Source organism: Delphinapterus leucas, chromosome 3, assembly GCF_059928025.1.
Source record: "Delphinapterus leucas isolate spDelLeu-1000000601 "Yukka" chromosome 3, BTC_Dleu_Yukka2, whole genome shotgun sequence".
NCBI classification, from domain to species: Eukaryota; Metazoa; Chordata; class Mammalia; order Artiodactyla; family Monodontidae; genus Delphinapterus; species Delphinapterus leucas.
Genome location: NC_143131.1, coordinates 154,365,446 through 154,392,571, shown reverse-complemented (window position 1 = coordinate 154,392,571; position 27,126 = coordinate 154,365,446). Strand labels below are relative to the sequence as shown.

Below are 27,126 nucleotides of genomic sequence, written 5' to 3'. Positions count from 1 at the left end.
TGGGGCTTTGGCTACAGAGTGAGACACTGCCGCCCCAAGCTACAGTACTTCCACTTCTTTGTTCTCACTAGCTCCTCACTTCCCACCAGCACCTTTCAGTAGAGTCCTAATCGCCACCTATAATTAGATTTTTATTTGTGCCTTAACATGCTTAACGTCCGCCTCCCTCAGACAGGGGATACCCTTGATGGAAAGACTATGGGTAATTTGTGTTTCCCTCTGAATCCCTGATACTTAGTATAGGACATCACATATGGTAGGCACTTCAGTTAATTTTTATTAAAAGTTAAAAGATGCCATTTTGGGAAAGAGATTTCTCATTTAACCTTAATCAGAGCAGCACCAGGACTGGTCCCAGGCATAGACTTTAGAGTCTCAGTTTACATTCATATATATGTAAAATCATCAGCACTGCCTTCTCTCAGGCAACAAAGTCACATGCGTTTAATTCAGGATCTGTTTTCTTTTTTTTTTTTTTTTAACATCTTTATTGGAGCATAATTGCTTTACAATGGTGTGTTAGTTTCCGCTTTACAACAAAATGAATCAGTTATATATATACATATGTTCCCATATCTCTTCCCTCTTGCGTCTCCCTCCCTCCCACCCTCCCTGTCCCACCACTCCAGGAGGTCACAAAGCACCGAGCTGATCTCCCTGTGCTATGCGGCTGCTTCCCACTAGCTATCTACCTTACGTTTGGTAGTGTATATATGTCCATGCCCCTCTCTCAGTTTGTCACAGCTTACCCTTCCCCCTCCCCATATCCTCAAGTCCATTCTCTAGTAGGTCTGTGTCTTTATTCCTGTCTTACCCCTAGGTTCTTCATGACATTTTTTTTTTCTTAAATTCCATATATATGTGTTAGCATACAGTATTTGTCTCTCTCTTTCTGACTGACTTCACTCTGTATGACAGACTCTAGGTCTATCCACCTCATTACAAATAGCTCAATTTTGTTTCTTTTTATGGCTGAGTAATATTCCATTGTATATATGTGCCACATCTTCTTTATCCATTCATCCGATGATGGACACTTAGGTTGTTTCCATCTCCGGGCTATTGTAAATAGAGCTGCAATGAACATTTTGGTATGTGACTCTTTTTGAATTATGGTTTTCTCAGGGTATATGCCCAGTAGTGGGATTGCTGGGTCATATGGTAGTTCTATTTGTAGTTTTTTAAGGAACCTCCATACTGTTCTCCACAGTGGCTGTATCAATTTACATTCCCACTAACAGTGCAAGATGGTTCCCTTTTCTCTACACCCTCTCCAGGTAATCTAGAAAATTATTGTTTGTAGATTTTTTGATGATGGCCATTCTGACCGGTGTGAGATGATATCTCATTGTAGTTTTGATTTGCATTTCTCTAATGATTAGTGATGTTGAGCATTCTTTCATGTGTTTGTTGGCAGTCTGTATATCTTCTTTGGAGAAATGTCTATTTAGGTCTTCTGCCCATTTTTGGATTGGGTTGTTTGTTTTTTTGTTATTGAGCTGCATGAGCTGCTTATAAATTTTGGAGATGAATTCTTTGTCAGTTGCTTCATTTGCAAATGTTTTCTCCCATTCTGAGGGTTGTCTTTTGGTCTTGTTTATGGTTTCCTTTGCTGTGCAAAAGCTTTTAAGTTTCATTAGGTCCCATTTGGTTGTTTTTATTTCCATTTCTCTAGGAGGTGGGTCAAAAAGGATCTTGCTGTGATTTATGTCATGGAGTGTTCTGCCTATATTTTCCTCTAAGAGTTTTATAGTGTCTGGTCTTACATTTAGGTCTTTAAGCCATTTTGAGTTTATTTTTGTGTATGGTGTTAAGGAGTGCTCTAATTTCATTCTTTTACGTGTAGCTGTTCAGTTTTCCCAGCAGCACTTATTGAAGAGGCTGTCTTTTCTCCATTGTATATTCTCACCTCCTTTATCAAAGATAAGGTGACCATATGTGGGTGGGTTTATCTCTGGGCTTTCTGTCCTGTTCCATTGATCTATATTCCTGTTTTTGTGCCAGTACCATACTGTCTTGATTACTGTAGCTTTGTAGTATAGTCTGAAGGAAAAGATTTTTGTTGTTTTTCTCTTAGTGATTATGAGCCCTCTTAACTCAAATACACTTGAATTTATACTTTTTGATCGAAATTATCATTACTTTTGGATCACCCCAGGTAGAAGTTCCAATGATATTGTCCAAGTTAATTTATCTTATAGAAAATTTAGGATGGCTGCCCATTTCTGGTGTAGTGAATTTTCCAGTTCCTAACAGAATATCACCCACAGAGACTTGGCTGCTCCTTTCAACAAATGAAAGGGAACACACTAATTTCTTAGCTCATCCCAGGATACAGGACAGCACCATGAATCAAAGATCAGAGTTTTGCTTGATTCAGCCACCAAATGCCACTTTCTTCTCAGTGTCATCTAGCGATGACACTTGGATCTCTGCTCATCCTGACTCTAGCCAAGAGATAATTGCTTGGACTGAAGCCTAGGCATGCAGTACACATTGGCTTCCTGTTGGGAACCACACTCAGAGAGAGAGAGTGTGTGTCAACCTTCGGTTCTTATGTAGCTTTTTCAAAGAATTCTTGACATCGATGATTCCTCCTTGCAATTTTTGGAATACTAAGACTATATAACAATTTATTAGGAGCCTCTTTAGCGACACCTAAAGACTGTGGGAAAGATGAAAAGAATGCACACAAAGGACAGGTGGACTTGCTGGGGCTCAGCGTGCTGTTTGCTCTGTTTGTATGTCATTTACTGCTGCTGGCAATTTTAAGAATATATTCTTCATTGGATATCTGAAATGAAATACGTTTGTCTCAACTTACCCTAATTCAGGCTTTGAAAAAGTTTATCTTACTTTGGAAAAATAGTTTAAGCAAAGCACTTGAGGGAAAACGGGTTAGAGAAAATGTCTCCAAAAACTCAATGTCTTCATTAGTAGAAGTTACAGCTACCCCACTCATCTTTTAGATACTGAAATCTGACCTAACAAAATGAAAAATAAATAATCTAATTAAATATCAGGGAACTCCAGTGGTTATTAAGTATAAATACAATTAATGAATACAAAAGGACTTTCATAGTACATTATATTTTACAATTATTTATAATAGAAATAAAATAAAGATAATAAAAACCTTGGAAACTTTATTAATTGTAAGAGTTTATAGTGCTTGCAGTTACTGTGTTTTGTTTTGTTTTATTTTCCTCAGAAAACAGGTTGAAACCTCTAATTTATTTTATGAACTGCCAAATTTTGCAAAAGAGTCTAGGAACTCATCATGATTTGCCCCCTTCCAGAAATTCGTGTATTCCTCAGAAATCAATTCTACTTAAAACTTTCTGATTAATTCAATCATTTCTGAGTGTTCTTGGAAATAATTTATTTAATAATCTCTGCTTTGGAAAAGATATTTGGAAAAATGAAAAAAGAAAGAATCATTAATAGAGTATGAAATAGGTTTGTTAGTTGACTCCAAGGAGGGTGGGGATTAGACTGTGGACGCAGAGTTTATAAGAGAAGAGGAAGAAATATGGAAGCAGTCATTATAAATACAGGAGGAAATCACATCTGTTAGAACTCATGGCCTGTGGCTATTCTGGACCACAGTTAGGAAAATGGTAAAGTAGATCTAGGTGGTAGACCAGGCGTATGACCCAAAGTAAATCCGTTGAACTGTGTGTGCCTAGACTCTTGAGCCTCAAAACATTCTCGTTCCTATTGGAAAAAAAAAAACACTATTATTTTCTGAAACCACACACACACACACACACACACACTCTACAGTGCTCGTACACTGGGCATCTTTGCATTATTAGGAATTGATGGTAGGAAGAGCATCATAGCTCGACAGAGTGGAGAAGTGTTTGTGAGAAGTGTTTGTGATAGAAAGGATTTTCGTACTGTAGAAGGCAAGTGTGATCACAGAATTCTTAAATCATGGCAAAGAACTCATTTCTTTTTGCCCTGTCAGACATTTGGTATTTCAAAAATGAACAGCTCTTACATTTTTGCAGTTACAGCAAGGCCTTCTCATGACTGCCATGTCCTGGCTGCTGACCTTTGCTCCAGTGTCATCTGGTGTCACTTTCCACCTTGCTCGTCTCACTGCAGCTACTCTGTTCTTATTTTAGTTCTGTGCTCCGATCTCTTTTCCAACACCTAGCCTCACACTTTCCCCCAGAGGAAGGATCTTTCTCTTTCTTTCTTTCCCTTTCTTTCCTTCCTTTCCTTTCTTTAACCTGAATGCCTTCCTATCAGCCTTTCTGTCTTCCTTTCTCTTTTCTTTTTCTTTATTCTATCTCTCAGCTCCTTTTGTAATTAGTCCCTTCTCATGTTTCTGTCCTGCCTGACATGTTTCTTACTGGGAGATACTTTTCCTGTGCACCTCATCTAAGATGGGTTCCCCCGTCTTACCCTCAGCTGTTAACTGCCTCAATATCCCATTTTCACTTAAGAAGTAAGAATTTTTTATTCTGCACTTCTTTGATATTGATATTTACATCTATCAGAATAATTTAACTCTGGGACATGAATTCTTATGACTGTCTGAAAACATTCTGAGGGTGTATACCAAAGAGCTTCTGTTTTTCAAAACTGTTCATGAATCATTTTAATAAGTAAAACGAAGACGAGAGCTACACATTTTCATTCATTCCAATTTCCATAGAATCAATCGAACAAATATTTTTTTCTCTGCAGAGAGATCAAGATGGTTTTCCTCCCAGATACTTTAGTTTTCTATTCTTAGATTTGTATGTATATATCTTTGAGTGTGTATGTGTGTGTGTATATATATATACATATATATATATATATGTAAAAACTGTATTTGCTCCCACTCAAATGTGGAAAGAATAAAATATGATGCTTTATTCCTCCATAAGTGTACTTCAGAAAAACTTAAACTTCCTTAGGGAATGTAATTCATTATGAGGTGAATACTCAGTGAAGTCATAGTTCACACTTACTATCAAGGTTATTCATCCCATCTCAAAGGGTGTTCCATCGTTTCCTTCCCAATGCAGGCCCGCTCTAGGTGCACGGGGATACCTACCTGTGCCCAGAGATTTGACAGAGGGGCCTATGGTCTGCATGTTCTTCTCTTCCTGACTTATAATAAATTCTAGATTACCATAAGTGATCTTAACTAGACTCTGAGTCATGGTTTCACATCTTGCTCTACCTGCTGCTGAAGTAGCTTAAAGCTGGTATAACTCATGGTCTTTTCAGAGTACAGTGGTTCCCTTTCTGCAGTAACTTGGCTCCATCTTGATTTTCTTTGCTTCAGATGCTCTGAGAGCATCTGAAATGCCTGCTTTCCAGGTCCTGGCATAGACTCTTCATGTCAAGGCATCCATCCCATGGCTACCTATTCCCTTACCATGGTGGTCTCAGCCTCCCCAGGAAGTTTAGCTCTCAATCCTCAGCAATTCCACTGGGGGTGTACCAGGCCTTCTAGATCCCTCTCCAATCCTGTGCAGACCTGACAGTATCTCATGTCTACTCTCTTCTTAAACATATCAAGCCACTCTCTTTCCTTAGCTATAAACAACAGCTAGCAAATCCTTTTCAGAGGGAAGAACTTTCAGGGTACTTAGCAAGTGAAGAGGCATCACCATGCAATTTAAAAAGCAGACCTTCAAAGCAAAATAATTTTCTAGGCACCTCTCTTGCAAGAAGAGGTTTTTTTAAAAGTTATATATAAATGACTGTGAGACCACTAACTAAAATACACATCTAATTAATATATATTTTTTAATCCAACACTGCCTTCTACCTTGTTAGCTACAAGATCCCTTGGAATTTTGAGATTCTGATATTGTTGTTGACATAGGGTATTAGATAAGTTTTTTCTAATAGGAAAAAAAATAAGTCAGCATTGAGACTTGAAGCTGAATCGTGACTGTGTTATTCTGTGCTGAACTTGCTCTATTTTTACCTGAGGTAACAAACTTCATGGCCAAGCCTTCATGGTAGAATGGGCACAAAGAAAGAAATTGGCTTACCAGTAAGAAGAGGTACTAGGAAAGTGTTTTAAATTTTGCCATCTGGTATCATATATTATGTTTAGTTTGGACAGAGTAGTCTTTTTTTATTCACTATGACTGGCCTCACCGGTCAATTAATGACAGAAATAATTTAAAGAGGGGAGTCATTTAAAAATGTTTGATATAGATGTACTATTTTAACTGTCATTCACTTTATAATAATTTGAAGCAGGGCTACATTTACTGTTATTTGGTTTTTGTTTTTGTTTTATTTTGTATCTTAACATGAATTTACTTATCTTGTATAAACTGTATTTATAATGCATTGTCTTTTATTTCCATGTTGTTTGTCTTTTTTAAGTGAAATGAGAACGTAAATGTATTTGTAAAATGATCCAAGACTATAATCCTCATAGATTTTATATTCCTCTGCCTAATTTTTTAAATTTATGTTTTTCTATACATAATTCAAGACTTTGTTTGTAACCTGCTTAAGTATTTTGAAACCATTAAGCACAGACTTCAAAAGAACTGCTCTTTCCATGCTCATATTCCATTAGGTTATATAAATAACAAAGAAGTAATAAAAAGGACACCTGGGGGAAACAAATTGAGAAAAAGCACAAATTATTCTTGATAAACATGCAGCTTATGTGGTGGTGGCAGAAATGGGAGAGTATTAGACCATAATTTAGTATCCTGGTGCAGTCCTTGGTTGATGAACATAAGTTTTAAGTCTTGCAAAGAAAATTGGTATTCTTAGTTAACCCAATAGGTTAGTTAAATTGAGACCAGTTGAAAGGGCTTCTCCCATGTTTACACACATTTTATATAATCATATCAATCATGCATGTATTTTGTATTTCTTTTCTTTTGTCTTTTAGCTTGGTCGAATTCAGTAGCCTTCTGGAGCCCCTTCTCCTGGACACCTACTCAACTATGTGTTGGGAAGACCAAGGCGAATAAGGACTGGACTCTGAATGCAGTGAGGGTCTAAAAGGGAGATAACAAACACTCATCCATGCTTTATGTAGTAAATCCCACCAAGCACAAAAACTAAAAGTACATCGTTTCACATATTAAAAATAGGCCCCTATGTCACTTATTCTTATGCCAGTTTTTCTTCAGTATTTTATGTAAAATTTTACTTGATAATTTAGATCAAGTTTTAAAGATGTAAAAATATCTGGATAAAAGTATGTGCCCTTATCACTAATTGTCAGTCTACATCAGCTACTATTTATTTTAAAGTACTTCATTCCAGTGTGAGGAGGGTTACATTTAAATATTTCTCAGTCTCCTGAGATTTCTGATTCATATATGTAGCTCTGAAATACTGTGAGCAGGGTGCCATTCAATGCTTTTATGGAGTTTTTTTTTTTTTTTTTTTTTTTGCTGCTCGTGAACTGCTATGTGCCAGATGCCCCATTCATAACATCTCTTAACTCTGATAATGAGTAGATGTCATTATTTTGCCTTCCAGCACTTCTGATCAATATCAGGCTAATATTATTTTCTCTCTGATTTTCCTTTATATTTTCAAAATTTATAGCAAACACAAAATGAAGTAATTATTTAATGTTTAACACAGTACAGTTGTTTTTTGACTGCCCTCTAAGCCCTTGCAACTAGGATCGACTTTATTACAAGTTTAAAAAATTATGAAAATATTTTAGCATAAATATTTATTTAGTGGTACCCTTAACAGTGAATTTATGAGTTTTTTAGGCCACTTTTCAAACTCATTTTAGTTTCAATTAAGATTTGGTGGAATATTTCTTAAACTCATATAAGAAAATATAAGACCTAAAAAGGAAATGTAAGTCACATTCTTTAGAATTATCTTTCTGTTTATACCCAGTATTTCTTAGTTATTGGAATAAAATTGTGAGCCCAGTGCCTGACACATATTTGGCACTCAGAAAAGTGTATTAAATGAATGCATTCAAACTGAAATAACTTAACTGCTTAGTTAAGGCTCCTCTTGTTTTAGGTGTTTTTTTACAAGATTCTTTTCATTTTAAAAGAGATAATAGAGACTTTAGAAACTGAAAGGTAATGTTAATAGGAATCATAGCAATTATCTCGTCTATCTTCTCCAATTTTCAGATGGAGCTGACAAAGAAATTAAGTGATTTAACCAATGGCAAGTTAAATAGACTTCAAACTTTCAGATGTATTATTAAGCCATGTAGTTAATTTGGTTCAAAGTTTTGATTTAACCAACATGTATTAAGTATGTGTAATGATGAAGGCACTCTAATGAGCGCCAAGCTTAAAAAAAAAAAAGAAACACGAAATTCCTACCCAAAGTTTGTAAACTACGGACTAGTATTTGGGAACCACTGAAATTTGATTCTTAGGCTCAGGACTGGAGTCTGGGCAGGCGATACTGATTTGAGAGTCATTAGTATACACTTGTAATTGAACGGATGCAGTGATTGAGATCACACAAGAAGAGGAAATAAAACGAAAGAAAGAGTAGAACTAGTGGATTCCTGGTGAAGACGTATTTATAAGATGATACAAAGAGAATCAGGGGGGAAAAGAGACATATAAAAGGAGTGAGAATCAGATGATAAATAGTTCCTTGAAAATCAAGGGACAAAGAGAACCAGGTAGTAAATGATGGGAGGTTTCTTGTACCTTGCAGAAAACTCAATTATGATGAAGACTTAAAAGACACTATTAAAATCAGACATTCAGCATCACTGGGGATTCTTGCAAAAGTGCTTTGCTACAAAGGGAGTAACATATGAGCCACAATGAAGATTGCAAATTCTTGGAAAGAAGGAAAGAGGAGGAAAGAAATAATACAAATAAAAGACCAGCATTTTCCAGAATGAGTTCTGCTATCTTCACAGGTTTTAGTAGCTATTACTTGAAAAATATAAAGGAGAGCGTTGGGGTAGAGAGTTCACTTGTGAGATATCTTGAGGAAACAATTTAAAAAGTTAATTTTGCTGCAGGACTTCAGAAAATTTATTTGGCAAATGGGAATGGAGAATATCCAAAAGAGGGTATATTTGGTCATCTATTTTCTTTAAAAAAAAAAAAACAGTTTTTGGGATTACTATTCTATATTAGTCACTTGGGAAATTTTGCTTTGGAATAAAAAGAAAAAGCCAAGATATTTAACACTAATAGAAAAAGAAAGAAGAGAAAGAAACAACAGGAATTCAAAAAAAATTCTCCAGCTTTATTAAGATATAATTGACATATAACATTGTGTAAGTTTAAGGTATACAATATGTTGATATGATACATTTATATATTGCAAAATGATCACTACCATAGTACTAGCTGACACCTCCATCATGTCACGTAACTACCATTTCTTTTTTGTGGTGAGAACATTTAAGGTCTACTCTTAGCAACTTTCAAGTATATTAAACAGTTTTATTAGCTAAAATCACCGTAACGTAATTAGACCCAGAGAACTTATTCATCTTAAAACTGGAAGTTTGTACTCTTTGGCTGACATCTCCTGATTACCCCCAACCCCCTGCCTCTAGTAACCACCATTCTAGTCTCTGTTTCTATGAATTTGACTTCTTAAAAATTCCACATATAAGTGATATCCTACAGTATTTGTCTTTCTCCAACTTACTTCAGTTAGCATCGCGCCCTCAAAGTCCACCCATGTGATAGGTTGAAAGAAACCTTGTTTGTGTTGAGGTGTGAATCCCTTCTACTCCAGGATAAGTTTGATTAGATTTGAAAGCCCAAATATTGGAATTTCAATATGTTTAAAGGTTCAGTGCAAATAAAGACCTTCTGAAGTCAAGTGTACACTCAGATAGTGACAGAGCCATGCAACAGAATTTCTATTCATTTGTGTTTTCTTCACAAAGACATCCAGGAAAGATGCATCAAAGGGGAAACCTAGCAGAAAATCTTAAACCAAAATAATTGGTAAGGTTGATTAAGAGAGGAGAAAGCATGAAGCAAAGAAACTTAGTAAGTACTTTTTTCCAGCTTTATTTCAATATAAATGATATATAACATTGGGTATATTTAAGGTGTACAACATGTTGACTTGATACACGTATATATTGCAAAGTAATTACTACCATAACATTAGCTAATACCTGAATCATGTAGCATAATTTCCATTTATATTTTGTGGTGAGAATATTTAAGATATACTCTCTTAGCAACTTTCAAGTGTATAATACAGTATTATTAACGTAAATTACTATACTGTACATTAGATTCCCCAGAACTTATTTATCTTATAACTAGAAGTTTATAACCTTTGACCAACATATCACTTCTCTGCCACCTCCCAGCTCCTGGTAACCACCCTTTTTTTCTCTGTTTCTACAAGTTTTATGAATTTTGGGTTTTGTTTGTTTGGTTTTTTTAGATTCCATATGTAAATGAGATCATACAATATTTGTCTTTCAGTGTCAGGCTTATTTCATTTAGCATAGAGCCCTCAAGCTCTATCCATGTTGTCACAAATGGCAAGGTGTCTTTCTCATGGCTGAATAATATGTACATATGTATATACACCCCCCACCTCATCTTTATTCATTCATCTGCTGAGGAACACTTAGGTTGTTTCCATATCTTGGTTATTGTGAATAATGCTGCAATGAACATGAGAGTGCAGATATCTCTCCCAAGATCCTGTTCTCATTTCCTTTGTATATATACCCAGAAATGGGATTGCTGGATCATGTAGTAGTTTTATTTTTAATGTTTTGAGGAACCCTCTTAGTTTTCCATAGTGGCTGCACCAAGTTACACCCTCACCAATGGTGCAGGAGAGTTCCTTTTCTCTACATCTTCGCCAACACTTGTTGTTTCTCGTCTTTCTGATAATAGTCATTTTGACAGGTATGAGATGGTATCTCATTGTGGTTTTGCATTTTTCCGGTGATTACTGATGTTGAGGACTTTTTCATGTACCTGTTTGACTGTCTTCTTTGAAAAAAATAAAGAAGATTGAAATCATATCAAAAGACTTTTTGTACCACAGTTGCATAAAACTAAAAGTTTTCCTAGTTTCCTAGTTTCTCCTAGTTTACCAGGAGAAAACTGAAAAATTAACCAATATGTGGAGATTAAACAGCATGCTACTGAACAACCAGTGGGTCAAGGAAGAAATCAAAAGATAAATCAAAACCATTTCTTGAGACAAATAAAAATGAAAATACAATATACCAAAACTTATGGAATGCATCTAAAGCAGTTCTAAGAGGGAAGTTTTTAGTGATAAATACCTACATGAAGAAAAAAGAAAGATCTCAAATAAACAACCTAATTTTACAACTCAAAGAACTAGAAAAAGAAGAACAAACTATGACCAAAGTTAGTGGGAGGAAAGAAATAAAGATCAGTGCAGAAATGAATGAATGAGAGACTAAAAAGAAAATAGAAAAGATCCCTGAAACTTGAGTTTTTTTGAAAAGATAAACAAAACACACAGACCTTTAGCTAGACTTATCAAGAAAATAAAAGAGGATTCAAATAAACAAAATTATAAATGAAAGAGGGTACATTACACCTAGATACCACACAAATGGAAAGGAATATGGGAAACTACTATGAACAATTATGCACCAACAAATGGACAAACTAGAAGAGATGAACACATTCTTAGTAAGTACTTCTACTGGTCTTACATTCCTGCTCATTTTCTGGCATTCCAAAATCTTATTTGAAATTTTGGACATAAACATTCTTAGAAGAATCCACTGGTTAACAAAGAAAATTTTGTTTCATACTTAAAATTTTCTTTTCAATTCCTAACTGGTTTTCTGTATGTGAGACATATTGTTTTCTTATATCAAGTGAATGCTGTCGGGAGTGATCTTCCATCACTTGTTCCTGTTTCTGGAACATGGCTTGCTCTGTGGCTTGGCATTTTGGGGCTGTCCCTTTTAGACAAGTCTTGAATAAACCATCTTCTCACATAATTTGGCAGAAGCAAAATGGCATCCTCATGTAAAATGTCACCTGCTCTAGACTGGCATTATTCTTGAGATTATAAGTATTCGAATAATGCTCTAAGATTCCTCTCTGTTTATCTCAGAAATATTATTCCCTGATGGTTTCTAAGAGGATAGATTTGGTTATTTTATTAGGTCAAACTTTAATCCTTGATAGAGAGCAAAATATTTTAAAAATGGAGCCTAGGACAGATAAAGTTTGATTTAGTAATTAAACATTAGAGCTGGAAAGGAAAATAGAGTTCATTGAATTCAGTGATTAGTGAGATGACTCTAGAAGAATTTCTGTTTCAGTACCATTGTGGAGAAAGAAGGTAAGCTAAATTAGGGTTTTTGGTTCCTTGGTTTTCTCCCCTCATAGCATTTCTTTGGGTTTCTTTTTACATTGTGTTTTTCTTTAGTAGATTAACATTTTATTTTAAAACAATAATTTAATATAAATATTTCATATTGAAAAGTTGGAAAATTAGTTTTTAAGGGATTAAATGATTTTCCCAAGTCATAACTCTACTAAAAGATACAATGGGAACTAGGAACATGGTTTCTTGTGTTTTAGTGCTTTTTGATTTTTATTTCATGTTTTTGTTCTATTAAAGATCTAAGAACCCAATTGGAATTCCATAATAGGACATGATGGCTTAAAAAAAAAATAGAAAGAATGAAAGAAAAGAGTTATAAAGTGAATTAAAATCATCAATAATTATTCTTGCCTACTGCATTTTTCCTTCAAATAATTATTTCTTCACCTGTTTATATTCTTCATACTGTATGTGATAAAGAATTTAAATAATAAAATAAAAATTTCCCCAAAATGTATTCATCTCGATCAGGGTTTCTCAACCTCAGCACTAAAACTTTGGAGTGACACATTTTTTTGTTGTTTGCTGTCCTATGCATTGTATAATGTTTAGCAGCATCCTTGGCCTCAACCCACCAGATACATGGAGATATGACAGTCTTTTACTCAGTCACGATAATCAGAAATGTCTCAGAGAATGCCAGATATCCACCAGAGACAATACTACCCCTGGTTGAGAACGATTGATCTAAATAATGTACAGTCTAGATCCAAACTGAGACACCAAACTGAAGATAATCTTACCATATGTTAGCTATTGTGAGTAGACACTTGTTCCAAGATTTTAAGCAGTCCATTGTGATATTTTAGAAATTCTAAGGAAAACAGTCGTGGCTGTAAGAAGTGAGGCAGGTGTGGGAGTCAAGCCTTAATGCAAGCAGGTGAAGTGGGCTGCATGAGTGTTGACTATGTGCTTGGTGGGTGTGGAGAGTCCACAAAAATATTTAATATTCTAATTTAATTGAACTCAGTTCTTGTTAACTTTTTGTATTATGTGACCCTACATGTAATAGGCCAAAAGAGTTAAATATTTGTCTTTGATGGCTGGACAAGGCAGTCAGACTCTAGAGTAGAGTATGGTGATGGTGATGGGGATTTTAAGCTTGCCACTTTGATGTCCAGATGTGTCTTAGAATGAAAGACGGAAAAAGTCATGAAGAAAGGTCTATCTTGAGGACTAGCTTTCCCTAGTTACAATAAAAGGGAATTATTTTTTGTTTTTTGTTGGTTTTTTTTACTTTGTATTAGTGAACAGCTATTAATCCCAGTGTGGAATTGTTCCTCTATCACCCACATAGTTCTCTTGAGTCTCTCAGCCACAGTGTCTGATCACTTCCTGGTGTAAAGCATGACTCAGCTTTGCCCAACTAGATTACTTTCATGCTATTTTCTGTACTTGTTCTATGGTCATTGGCATAGAGGTAACTATTACTTTAGCATTTTGACCTGTAATGATTTTATAAAGTAGCTGGGACAGTGATTATCTTACCTGTCAATGCAAAGAGCCTAGCCACAACAGGAGAGAACTAAGCCACCAAGCAAAAAGGTACAAAGGCAAACAGACCCTGAACGATAAAGCACCTCAAGACTTCTTTAATCACCTGGATCCAGCTGTATCTGAAGCTCAGGTTGCCCCTTGGACATCCAGCTACATGAGTCAACAAAGTAACCTTTTTTTTTTTTTTTTTTTTGCTTCATCTAGTTTGTGTTAGGTTTGCATCACTTACAATTGAAAGAGGTCTGCTGAGTATGGAGAATATTCCCATTGAGCAAATGTGAGCAAGGAATTGCAAATGCATAGAAATAAAATGACAGCTATACAGATGAAAGACTAACATGAAACAACAAGAAAAGCCCCTTGAACTTTAATGCAGGAATAATGAACAAATAAAGAGTATGTGTGAGCTATCTCACAAAAACCTGTTCTTCAAGGAGAAGCAAGGCATCAGAGAAAAATGACCTCATAACAGATTGAAATAAAGACGATAATGGAGGAGGAAAATGTCCAGAATCAAACCAGAGAGTGTGTCCTTCTATTCACATACTGTTTGCAAATTCTAATGATGGAGGACCAGTAATTGAGTTCACCTGTGTAAGAACTGTATAATTCATTTATTCAGCCAACATTTACAAATTATCAACCAAGAGGGAAGGATTCCAAGTTGTTAAACACCAAGTCTCTGAACTTCAGTCTTTATCCAAGATGTAAGTCCAGGGAGGGGAAAAAAAATTCAAGAAACCATGAATAGTATAAAAGCTATTGTAGGCAAGTGCAGAGTGAGACAGACAATTCACTCTATTACTTATGGCTTCTTCAATTGTAAGTGACAGAAAAAGGAATTCAAACTAGCTTAAGTAGGAAAAAAAATTTGCATGAGGTTGCATTCAGGTTTGAACTCCTGAGTCCATGCACAGCTGGTCTCCTGGTTTGAACTCCTGAGTGCATGCACAGCTGGACTCAGGAGTTCAAACCATGGCACCTGAATTCTATCTCCTTCTCTACCTCTTAATTTTGTTTGCTTCTGAGTTGTCTTTCCACATTGTTGCAAAGAAGACAATTAGCAGATCTGGGTTAATGTCATTAGAGGTCATGACTCCAAAGGTAAAGTTACCTCTTTTCCTCACATGACATTTATTGACTCTGCTTTAGTCTTAGGCCCATTTCTGGAGCAATCTCTGTATCTAAGAGGATGTGCCTCAGCCTTGTCCATGTACCACTTCTGCAGCTGGGTGCTGGGACCATGATACTGACAGACCCACCAAGATAAGGTGAAGTGAGAGTTACTGAAAGGAAAAGAAGCTATGTAGTCAGTATCATTTATGATGATGATGGTTATGATGATAACCTTCATCATCATTATTCTAGACGACATTCAGTCTCCTAACACATCCTGGGTGGGACCTAGAAGTTGTCATGTCACATCTGAGCTAACTATTAAAGAGTAAGTATTTGTATGACTACTGTTGGTTAGGGTGAAAAACAAGAGGATACATTAGTGTAGAGGATTCAGTGTAATTATGCAGGCATGCTTTAGCAAAATTCGCTAATGTCCAAATATACACAAATTGTCATCTACCATTTATTGAGTACTGATTATGTGCCAGGCATTTGCTAAGTAAGCTCTTTAATTTGATCATCTCATTTAATTCTCCCAAATTTTACAAGGTAAGTATTACTCTCTTTCTCAAATTGCAAATAATGCTCAGTGAGGTGAAATAATTTACTTAATTAGCAAGTGGTAGAGTTTGGATTGAGACACAGGAAGTGTGAAACAAGAGCTTGGATATTTAATATGACTTTGTACTTAGGGGGACCATACATCTCAGTTTATGCCTCTTGTCCTGATACAATTATTAATTGCATCCCCTTCTACTTCAAAACATGTTCAGATTTTGACAATAAATTATATAACATGAACACTGCCTCCTTCATGGATATGTTTGAGCTCCCTTGTATTGTATATTCTTGTCTTTCATTGAGAATGATTTTAATAATCTTTTGTTTTAGGAGAAGAGCTTCATATTTACAAAGAAGGTGCAAAGATAGTACAGAGAGTTCTGATATCCCCACACCCACTTTCCCTTATTATTAGCACCTTATATTAATTTGTCACAATTAATGACAATATTGATACATTATTATTAACTAAAGTTCATACTTTATTCATATTTCCTTAGTTTTCACTTAGTGTATTTTTTCTGTTACAGGATCCCATCCAGGATATCACATTATGTTTAGTCATCATGTCTCCTTAGGCTCCTCTTAACTGTGACAGTTTCTCAGGCTTTCCTTGTTTTTGATGACATTGGCCCTTTTGCGAAGTACTGGCCAGGTGTTTTGTAGAATGTCTCCCAACTGGGATTTCTCTGATGTTTTCCTCACAATTATAATGGGGTTATGGGTTTGGGGGAGGAGATCACAGAGGTAAAGTGCCAATTTTATCACATAACATCAAGGGTATATACTATCAATGTGGCTTATCATTTTTGATATTAACCTTGATCACCTGGCTGAGGTAGTGTTTGACGTGTTTCTCCATTGTAAAGTTACTCTTGTAAAATGGTTGTTAACCTTTTCAAGTTATGTTTATACAGAGAACATGCACACATTTTAAGTGTGTGAATCCATGACTTTTGACAGATATATTTACCCATGTAACCACTATCCCTTTCAAGATGTAGAACATTTCTGTCAGCCTTCTAAAGTTGTTTTAACTTGTCTTAATTTAATCTTTTGATTTCATAGAGTCCCTAAAGAATCCTTTCAGTTATGATTGAGTCAGAAGTGCCCCAACTCTTAGCAGACATATCACAATTTTGAGCTGCTCTCGAAATAAATAACCAGATTCTTAACTATGTTTGACTCTATCAGGTTACCTTTTATAGACTGGCCATCTCTCCATATATCTTTCCTGACTGGAATAACTAGGTAATGCAGACTTACCATCCCATGGACTTGAAACCTTGTCCTATAGGTAAGAACACCAGGATGAACAAGCCTCAGAAAGGGAGACTTAACGAAAAATCACAAGGAATCAATCTTTATAACTGCTAAAGTGTGACAGGATGTGAAGAAGGCTGACATGACTGTGACAAATCTGGCTTAGAGAAGACTATTGTGGATAATATCATGGGATACCACCGCATTTTATATTCAGAGATTTCTAAGAGTGGACCTGAAGTAGGAGCAAGACAGGTATGGTCTTAACATCCTAAGTAAGACATTATCAGTATTCGAAAGAGGTTTCTAAAGCACTTTTATCAATTCCTTTTTTAAAGTATTAATTATAATATTAATCACTGTTGGATTTATAGGGAAATAATGTTTTACAAGAAGCAACATAAATATAAGTGTAAAAGTTCATGAGGCGGCATCATGCAAGTTATTTTATCAAAACTTATATAAAAATCATGGCATATAATTAGAGCTGAAAGAAATGTTAAATCTCAGAGAGCCACAAAAAAAAAAAAAACTCTTCCGTTTATAGATAATAAAAATGGATGAGTTGAAAAATTTGCCCAGATAATTGGATCTTAACCTTATATATAAACTTTATTGTGGTATAGTTTACATAAACAAAAGTATATGCATATTAAATATATGATTGATGAGCTTATAAAATATAAACTAAGCATAAAACTTTATATACTAAAAACCACCACAAATTAGATATATAACATTTTCATCACCCTGGAAAGGTACCTTATACCCCTGTTTACTCAATCCATCCCCTATTCTCAGACCCAGGCTGATCTGCTCTCACTACATATTAACTTTGACTTTTCTAGAATTTCATATAAAAGATGTCATATTGCATACACTGTCTTTTGTCTTTCTTCCTTTACTTCCTATAACATTTTTGAGATATATCTGTTTAGTGTATAGTAGTTGTTCCCTTTTAGAGCTGAGTAGTATTCCATTGTATGGATATACCACTTGTATTTATCCTTTTGATGGGCATTTGTGTTGTTTCCATTTTATAGTTATTTTGAATAACACCACTATAAACATTTATACAGAAATACCTGTGGATCGTTCTTTCCTTGGGTAGAAGTGGAAATGTTGGGTTGAATGGTAAGTGTATGTTTACCTTTATGAGAGACTGAGAAAGACTTTTCTAAAGTGGTTGCACCATTTTGCATTCTGACCAGCAGTGTATAAAAGTACTAGTTCTGCTGTATCCTTTCTAACACTCACAATGGTCAGTCTTTTTCATTTTAACCTTTGTAATAGGTAGTGGGATCTCATTTTGGTTTTAATTTGCTTATCCCTGAAAACTAATGGTGCTGAACATCTCTTCATGTGCCTACTGCCTTTTGTGTATCTTCTTTAGTGAACATATATTTTTTCTGTGTGTGTGTGTAGTATATAACCTTCCTTATGTACAAGTTCTTTGTAAAATATATGTTTTGTGAAATTTTCACCATTTCTGCTTCCTTCTCCCCTATTTTCTGAACGAGTCTCTGTAAGATTGACATTTTTCCTTAGATTGTTGATCACATTCACCAAGGAATGCCATCTGGACCTAGAATTTTCTTTGTGGGAATGATTTTTTATAGTTACTTTGTTTATCTTATTCAAACAGCTTTGTTGAGATGAATTTTACTTATAAAATCCACTAATTTCAAGGATACAATTTAGTCATTTTTAGTAACTACCAAATTATACAACCATCAACATGAATCAGTTTTAGAATATTTTTATTACCCTAATAAGATCTCTCATGCCCATTTCCAGTTTATCGCCATTCCCACCACCAGCCCCAGGCACGGGAAGGTTTTTCACTGTAAAGGAAATGTAACAAACATAAAGTTTTTAGATTTTTTTCTTTCTTTTTGAGTCAATTTTGGTAAGTTGTGCCTTTCAATGAATTTGTCCATTTCACTTAGTTATCAATTTTTTGATATAAAATTTTCATGACATTTCCTTATTTTCCTTTCCATGAGTCTAGGGTCTAGAGTGATGGTTTTTCTTTTTATCTTGGTCATTTCTCTCTTCTTTCTTTTTTTCTTAATCTGTCCAGCTTAGACATTTTCAGTTTTACTGGTCTTTACAAGGAACAGCTTTTGGTATTATTGGGTTTTATCTCTTTTTGCTCTTTTCTATTTTATTGATTTATACTTTTTATTCTTTCTTTTTACTTTGAGTTTAATTTATTTTACTCTTTTAGTTTCGAATGCGAAGTTTAGATGATTGAATTAAATGTATATTTTCTTTTCTACTATATGGCTTTAAGCTATAAATCTCTCCCTAAGAACTGCTTTAGATAGAGTCAACAGATTTTGACAGGCTGTTATTGTTATCAGTCATTAAAGATATATTCTAATTTATCTGGATTTTTTTTTTTTTTTTTTTTGCGGTACACGGGCCTCTCACTGTTGTGGCCTCTCCCGTTGCGGAGCACAGGCTCCGGACGCGCAGGCTCAGGGGCCATGGCTCATGGGTCTAGCCACTCCGTGGCATGTGGGATCTTCCTGGACCGGGGCACGAACCCGTGTCCCCTGCATTGGCAGGTGGACTCTCAACCACCGCGCCGCCAGGGAAGCCCCTACCTGGATTTTTAAAAAAATTGTGAGTTAAGTGTGTTTAAATATCAAATATTAGGGGATTTTCTAGATATTTTGTTATTGATTTTCAAGTTAATACCGTTGTTATCAGAATGAGTTCAATAATTTTAAGTGTACTGAAACTTGTTTATGGAACAATATATGGTCTATCTTGAACAATGTTCAAGTTTGTCTTCTGCAGTGTGCAACTGCTGTTACACAGATGCAGTGAATTTCAAACAATGTATTTTTCAGCCCTACACATTCCATTTATTTTTATATTTTTCACTTCTCTCCTCATTGGGTTCATGTTGCCCTCAAATTCTTGAACATATTTACACTAGCTGTTTATATTTATTTCCTATTGCTGTGACACAACTACCACACATTTAGTGACTTAAAACAATACTCATTTATCTCACAGATCTTTAGGTACTCTAGATACGGGCGGCTTGGCTGGGATCTCTCCTGAGGCTCTTTTACAGAACTGAAGTCAGAGTGTCAGCCAGGCTGAGCTGTTATCTGGAAGCTCTGGGAAAAATCCGTGTCCAAGGTTATTTAGCTTGTCAGTAGAATTCAGTTACTTACAACTGTAGGGACGACGTCCTTGTCTTCTCTTGCCGTTATCCAGGGGCCAGACAGCTGCTAGGGCCACTCTCAGACCCTTCCAGATGGCTCCTTCCCTCTCAGCAATAGAGAACCTCCTTCATGTTGAATCCTTCTCACACTTAGGATCTCTCTGACATACTCTTTTGTGACCAGCCAAAGAAAAGTCTTATTTTAAGGACTTACGTGATTAGGTTAGGCTCACCTGGAGAATCTCTCTCAAAGCCAACCGATTAATAACCTCACCTACACCTGCAAAATCCCATTCACTATATAATTATGGGGGCTATTTTAGAATTCTGTCACACTGTTTTTTTTTGTATTTGTGCTGATTCTAAAATCTGTCATTTCTAGATCTGTTTTTATTGACTAGTTTTTCCTCCTGCCTTTTCACATGCCTTATAATTTTTATTGGATTCTGTACAGTGTAAAAATAATGTGGTTGTGTCTTCATTTCACTGTCTTCCTTTAAAAAGCATTGAATCTTGTTTTAGCAGATGTTAGGTTACTTGCAGGTCAGCTAGAGCCTTTCCAGGTTGGTTTTTAAGACTTTTTCCAGTGGGTATTTAGCCCTGCTATTAAAGTCTTTCTGGGTCTCTACTAATTTGTCCGAGTCTTCAGAAAGATTTCTCCCCTCCAGAGGGTTAGCACTTCAGTGTCTCCCAGTGCTGCGTGAGCTCTGTTACAGTTCCCTAATAGTTGTTATTTTCCTAGGGTCCCATATCCTCATCCTATGTTTTCCCAGTTTAGTGTTGAGCCAAAATTCAAGGGACTACCATACATATTTCTAGCCCTCTTTCTCTGTGTACCTCCTGTCTATCTTGTACTCTTGCCTGCAAGTTGCAGCTTCCTGAGTCTCTCTGAACTCTGATCTCTGTTTTCTCAAATTAGCCCATTGACCATGCTCAGCTTGGGTCTGAAAAGTGGCACCAGGCAGGAACATTCATAGGGCTTGCCTCATTTGTTCCCCCTCCTTTGGGGAACACAGTCCTGAGCTCTTAGCTGCCCAGTGTCTTAAAAGGGTTGTTTAAGTTATTCTAATTTTCTAATGATTAGCTTTGAGAGGAAAATTCTGGGGCCAATTACTCCATAATGGCTAGAAGCAGGAGTCCTCAACTGAGATTGATTGACTGAATGAATGTCTACAAGAGCTTACCTGCTACCTTCTCCCCACAGAAATGAGACTTGATCCCACTTCTGATTTTATTTTAATGGGGTGGAGGGTTGAGGAACTGAAGAATCAAAATCATTATAGGATAGGGACTTCCCTGGTGGTGCAGTGGTTAAGAATCCACCTGCCAATGCAGGGGACACGGGTTCCATCCCTGGTCCAGGAAGATCCCACATGCCCTGGAGCAACTAAGCCCGTGCGCCACAACTACTGAGCCTGTGCTCTAGAGCCCGTGAGCCACAACTACTGAAGCCTGCACGCGTAGAGCCCGTGCTCCACAACGGAAGAAGACACCGCAGTGAGAAGCCAGCACACTGCAATGGAGAGTAGCCCCTGCTTGCCGTAACTAGAGAAAGCCTGCACACAGCAACGAAGACCCAACACAGTCAAAAATAAATAAAATAATTTTTAAAATGCTGTGAATTCACAACACAATGATAAAAAATTTTTTTAATCATTGTAAGATAAATAACTTGCATGGGGAAGATACTAGTATCAACTTACGTTAAATAATTTCAAAGCAGATACGATCATGAGAAATGGGCCCACATCACAAAGAATCAAGATATGCAAAGAATATGAGTAATTACCCTAAGGAATATTGTTTGAATATTAAATGAGATGTGAATATTAAAAAATGATAGATGGTCTAAAATTCCATTTAATTCGATTAGTGGAATTAAGTATGGTAGATGGTCTCGTAAGACATTCCCCAGAGAGAACTTTCCAATAATTTAAACATTTTATGTTCAGTTGTTCACTGGACATACCCAGAACGTGATTCATCCAAGAGGAATAGTTCTGGAAACACTGCTGATAGGGATTACTGTCTAATACATAGACAGACAACAGAGTACAATAGTTAAAAGTGTTGTTACTGAGATTAGACATGGGTATGAGCTCTGTTTCTGCACCCAAGAGCTAGGTGGCAGAGGGGTTGAAACATAGATCTTGAAGATAGTTCCTGACTTCAAATTGAGCTCTGTGCTTCCTAGCTTTATGTCCTTGGCAAGTCTCTTAAGAACACTGTACCTCAATTTCTTCATCTTGAAAAATAGGGGTGATGAATAATAATACCTGCCCTTTATGTGTTGGGGATGAGATAAATCCTTAGTTTATTATGAGGATTAAATAAATTAACATGTGTAAACCATTCAAGCAGTACCTGGGGCATAGTAAGTTCCAGATAAGTGTTAGCTATTACAATAATTTCTTGTCTAAAATTAGGATAATAATAAAAATAGTAACTCTTTCATAAATACAGGTGTCAGTGCCATTTGGAATAGTCTCTATAACAATTTCTGTCTCCACATTTACTGTGTTTCAGCAAATTTACCTAACAGATGGTGAGTGGGCAATTTTTAAAGGGGCATTTTTTCAAAGAGCGGAGAGGGAAGGAATAGAGACAGGCACATACTATATTTGAAGTTACCTCCACGTGTATTTTATGTATGTATACCCATACAATTAAGAAGTCTTTGGATGTTTTATCTTCAAGAATAATTCAGATACTGGATTACTTGAATATCATAAACATTTAGGGTTTAACAGATTTGTTACATATAGACGTTGTATCATGGATTTAAAAGACCATAGCCAGCGGGCAGCGGCGGGCGGAGCGACCGAGGGGCGGCGAGGGCTGGGCAGCGGGTGCGGGGGGGGGGGGGGTCCGTGCTTCCTCGCGGTGGAAGGCAGGGGTTCGCCAGAGACGCCGGGTTGCTCCGCGTTGCCAGGTTACCGAGCGCGTGCCCCGCGTCCGCTCTTCCGCCCGGGCCGCCCTCGGCGCCGCCTGAGCCGCGGTGCGGGCTGCGCGGGGCGCCGGGTCCGCGGAAGCCTAGGTCGGGGGCTGCGTGAGGGATTCTCGTCGCGCGTGGACGCTGCGCGAGCGCGCGGGGGACGTAGGGCGCCGACCTGGGGCTCCCCGGAGCTCCGGCTCCGCTCAGGGCGCCCGCTCAGGGGCCTCCGGCGCGAGGCCCCCTTTGTGGTCAAGATGGCGGCGCCCAGGCGGGCTGCGCCGAGGTGAGCTGGAGCTGGGCCCGGAGAGGGGCGAGTGTGCCACGCCCAGGACTTGGACCCCGGACTCGTCTCCCGTCTCCCGGGGAGCGGCGGGTGAGTGGGTGCGGCCGCGCGTAGGTTCCTCTCGTGGGGTGGTTAGCTCTTCGTGCGTCCGCATACTTCTGTCGTCTGATAGATCTGGGGTGGCCCAGGTTGGAGGCGAGGGTGCTTGATTGGGGAAACCTGAGGGGTTTAAGGACTCTGTTGGGATCGTTTCAGACCCCAGCAAGAAGCTGAGCAAGTTTTCTCCTCTCTTCCCGGCTAAGTTTTCTCCCTTCTCTGAAGACGCCAGCTTTTCTGAATCACCTTGTTACCCGGGGGGATACAGTTGGTGGTTCTGACCGTGGAACGTGGGACCCGGCGCGGGGAAGCCTGAGCTGGTTCTAGTTACTTCGTTTGCAAAGCACTTGTCTTGTCTTTGGAATCTTTGTGTATGTAACCAACGTTGGGAAGAGCCAGCGTTTTCTCCTCCAGAACACTGCGAGGGGTAACTTTATACGTAAGAAACAAGTGGGCGTTCACATCCATCTCTTTTCCAACCACTGAGTTTTGGTTGTGTTTCCTTTCTTTAAGTTTGTCTCGTTTTGAAGTGATAACAAAACAAACAAACTAACTAACTAAACCATAGCCAATTACACAAAGTATATACTCTAGTCTCAGTCCTGCCATTAATTAGCTATGTTATCTTAAGTCATTTAATTTTTCTAGGCCTCATTTTTCTCCTGTGATGTTTTTTCTTTGAAAAAGTGTAGTTTCTAGAAGTCTCTAATCTCTGTGTCATAGTTCAACTTGGAGAAAACCTGTTCTTATCCAAACTCCATGACATTGTATTTCCAGCTCCAACTTTGGACTTTGAGTGAGTTGGGGGCAACTTTTTAAGGATATTTTTACACAGCTTTTTTAGTTAATATCAGTCTAGCTGACTTGTCATACTCAGACTTTCTCCCATATTCTTTTACCAGTGTGTTCCTTAGTCATATATATAAAGACTGTTGTGGGAAAAATGACCTCCTGGGTCAGCTTACTGCATGGTCATCGACACAGGGCAGGGAGTAAGATTCTGTGGATTTTACAGAAGCAGATACAGGTTTCATTATCCATGTCCTCTCCCCTTTCATCTTACAAAAACAGCAGGCTTTCCTTGGAGAACTGCCAGATAATGCCATCCTGCCTCCTCACGGGCCCCGGGGATGAGTCGCCCAGGGACTGAACTCCAGTAAAGCAGGTGATTGGCTCATGGGTAGGCATCTGACCTCGGCTAAGTCTATCAGACTCCTCCCCAGGACTTTTCTCTCAGAGCAAAATGGAAGAATTGTCTTTTCTCTCTGGAATTTCTAAGCTGGGGAGATATGACTCTGGGACTCCCAGTGACCATCCAGCACCAGAAGAGACTTTCTGTAAAATAAAGTCTTGCAGAGGTAAGCAGGGCTGAGCGATGGAGAGAGAGCTGGAACCCTGCTGATACTCTGGAATTTCCAGATCCAGCTGTATCTGAATATGGCTGCATCCCTGAATTTCTAGTACTTGTTTGTTGAGGTTGTTGTTGTTGTTTGGTTTTTGTTTTTAAATTTCCTTGGACTATTTTGAATTTGTTTTCAGCCATGTGCATTTGAAAGCATCATAGCTAAAAGAGCTAATTTCCTACATTAGTGTTAGGTTTGCTGACTGGCATTCCTTAAGTGAAAAATCATATCCGCTATTTTCTTTAAATAAAATCCTTCTAGCTCAGGTTTGAGATATTCAAAACTCTGCCTCCTACCCCCCTCTTTTCCAACATTTACTATATCACCTTGAAGCATTTGTGACCACATCTTTCCCATCTAGACGCAGTTGAGAGAGAGAGCAAAGACTTCTGATATGAACTGCAACCTGTACGCCTCCTACCTGGAAGCTTTAGAACATACTTGATTCTTGTCATTAAAGCAGATCTTTTGTTGTTGTCTCCGGGGCACAGAAGCATTTTCATGGCATAATGGAGTACAAAGTACATTAAGCCTAACTCTACTTCTCACCCTCTTTTACTTTAAATAGGCAGAAAAGAACAATCTCAAACACATTTTCCCAACAAATAAAATACATATACGATTATGTTTAGAAGACATTTATGCAACATATAGTTAGACTGATTAATTAATGGACCTTTCGCCAATTGGCACAGTAAATATATATGTTCAATGTGCTTAATTAAAAAGAAGACAATAACATATTTTTACAGGTTAATTATCTGAGCAGAGTATTGTGCCAGCACACTTGATACTACAGTATTTCATGTTTGACAAGTAACCTTCTTTCAATTATATTTACTGCTAAATGTTTCCTGGATCAAGCTATTAAATTATAAGGTCAAAAGTAAAATGATATGAAATTACAATGATAAAGGGACACATATCCCACTTTATGAGAATAGAAGTTGTAATTTCTTTTCAATACTACTAGTAGTGACCACAGTACTAATTTGAGCCCTTACTATGAGCCACTGTGCCCATATACATTTAGTTCTTACAGTAGTTCTGCAAAGGGCATATAATAATCCACACTGTAACGCTGAAGAAAGTGATTCTCATAGCTGAAAGTCACATAGCTGGTGAGTGGCAAAGTCTAGATTCAAACTTAGAGTCCTCTGACAATGCCCAGGTTGTTGACCACTATGTACACTGCTCAATTGTTGCACCAATAAAGAAGTGCTTGAAATAATTATAGATTTGCCTACCCTGAAACTGCAGTGATTTAAAGACATCAAAGTTGCCAGTTGCTTAAGCACATCTACTTACAGTAAGAAATTACATTTTATTTCATTTCTAAAACAAGATTAATTCTGCAGGCCCATCGAAACTTGAGCACACAAATCCTACCTCCAAATGAAAGATGCTTGTTTTCCATTATTCAACAGATGGCCCTGTACAGAGGCAATAAATATATAGTAGAATTTTCATTCAAATAAATGAGAAGAGAGGTTTCTTCTTGTCCTGATTCAGTGCCCATCATTATGGATTATGATGGCTCTTCCCAAACTTTACTTCATTCACTCCACTCTTTCTACAAAACTCCAGTAATGGAATCCGTCATTCAGATATATGTGCAAAGCGAAAGGACTGTATTAATACAGTTGCTGAAAGTCAAGTTGATAGAGCACAGGAAATACATCCTAATAAATGCAACATTAATGTTTGTGTGGGCCTTGGAGTGAGGGGTCGAAGAATTTTCAGTTTAACGGAATATTTTGCCTCTTGCTATGAAAGTGTGGCTTAATAGTCTTGTAATTGGTCATTTACAGAATCCTCCATCTCTGGGTTTCATGCTTTCTTTACTCTGCAGCTGTTGATTCCTTCTCTTGTTCTGGATGGAAGATAGCAACGAAGCCACTTCAAAGGGCTCAGCCTGCCTTTTTGTGTTATTGTTTAGATGAAGATATTTCCATTTATTAAGGCACACTATTTAAACATTTTTATCATGTTTCAAACTTGACTGTGTTCTGAAGGTATGAGCACAGGCAGACATAATGGGGGATGTTTTCCAGGAGAGAACATACGCTTATCAAAAGAGTTATCAGAATTTTCATGTATGGATTGAGAATCAAATTCTGGAGTTAGACCTGAATTTAAATTCATACTCACAACTTATTACCAGTCTCATCTTGATCAAACGGTTACCACACTTCTCATCAATTTCCTTATCTTTGAAAGCGGAATAAGAGAAGTATGCCTGGTGGAGTTACACATAAAGCTCATCCGATAGAATATTCATAAGGATTTTGCACAAAATATACATGGAAATATTTTAGCACCGAGTTTAGCATGCAATTCATCTTTAATACATTTAAGAGCTATTGTTTTATTATTATTATGCTATCATTAAATATCACTATTACTTAAATGTCATTATTGCTAAAATTGCTGTAAAATTACCGCAATAACCCATGATGAATTCCCCTCTTCTGTT

The 27,126-nt window shown here is 37.1% G+C and overlaps 2 long non-coding RNA genes across 3 annotated transcripts in view; both read left to right on the top strand.

The window, feature by feature from the left end:
• Positions 1–13,465, top strand: part of LOC149749812 (uncharacterized) — an 80,026-nt gene extending 66,561 nt beyond the window's left edge. For both annotated transcript variants that reach the window (XR_016392536.1, XR_016392534.1), the window contains exon 5: positions 6,875–13,465. This is a non-coding gene — a long non-coding RNA (uncharacterized LOC149749812). The remainder of the gene's footprint in view (positions 1–6,874) is intronic.
• A 9,388-nt stretch (positions 13,466–22,853) lies between these two features.
• Positions 22,854–27,126, top strand: part of LOC149749807 (uncharacterized) — a 180,110-nt gene continuing 175,837 nt past the window's right edge. Inside the window, exon 1 of the long non-coding RNA XR_016392530.1 lies at positions 22,854–23,241. This is a non-coding gene — a long non-coding RNA (uncharacterized LOC149749807). The remainder of the gene's footprint in view (positions 23,242–27,126) is intronic.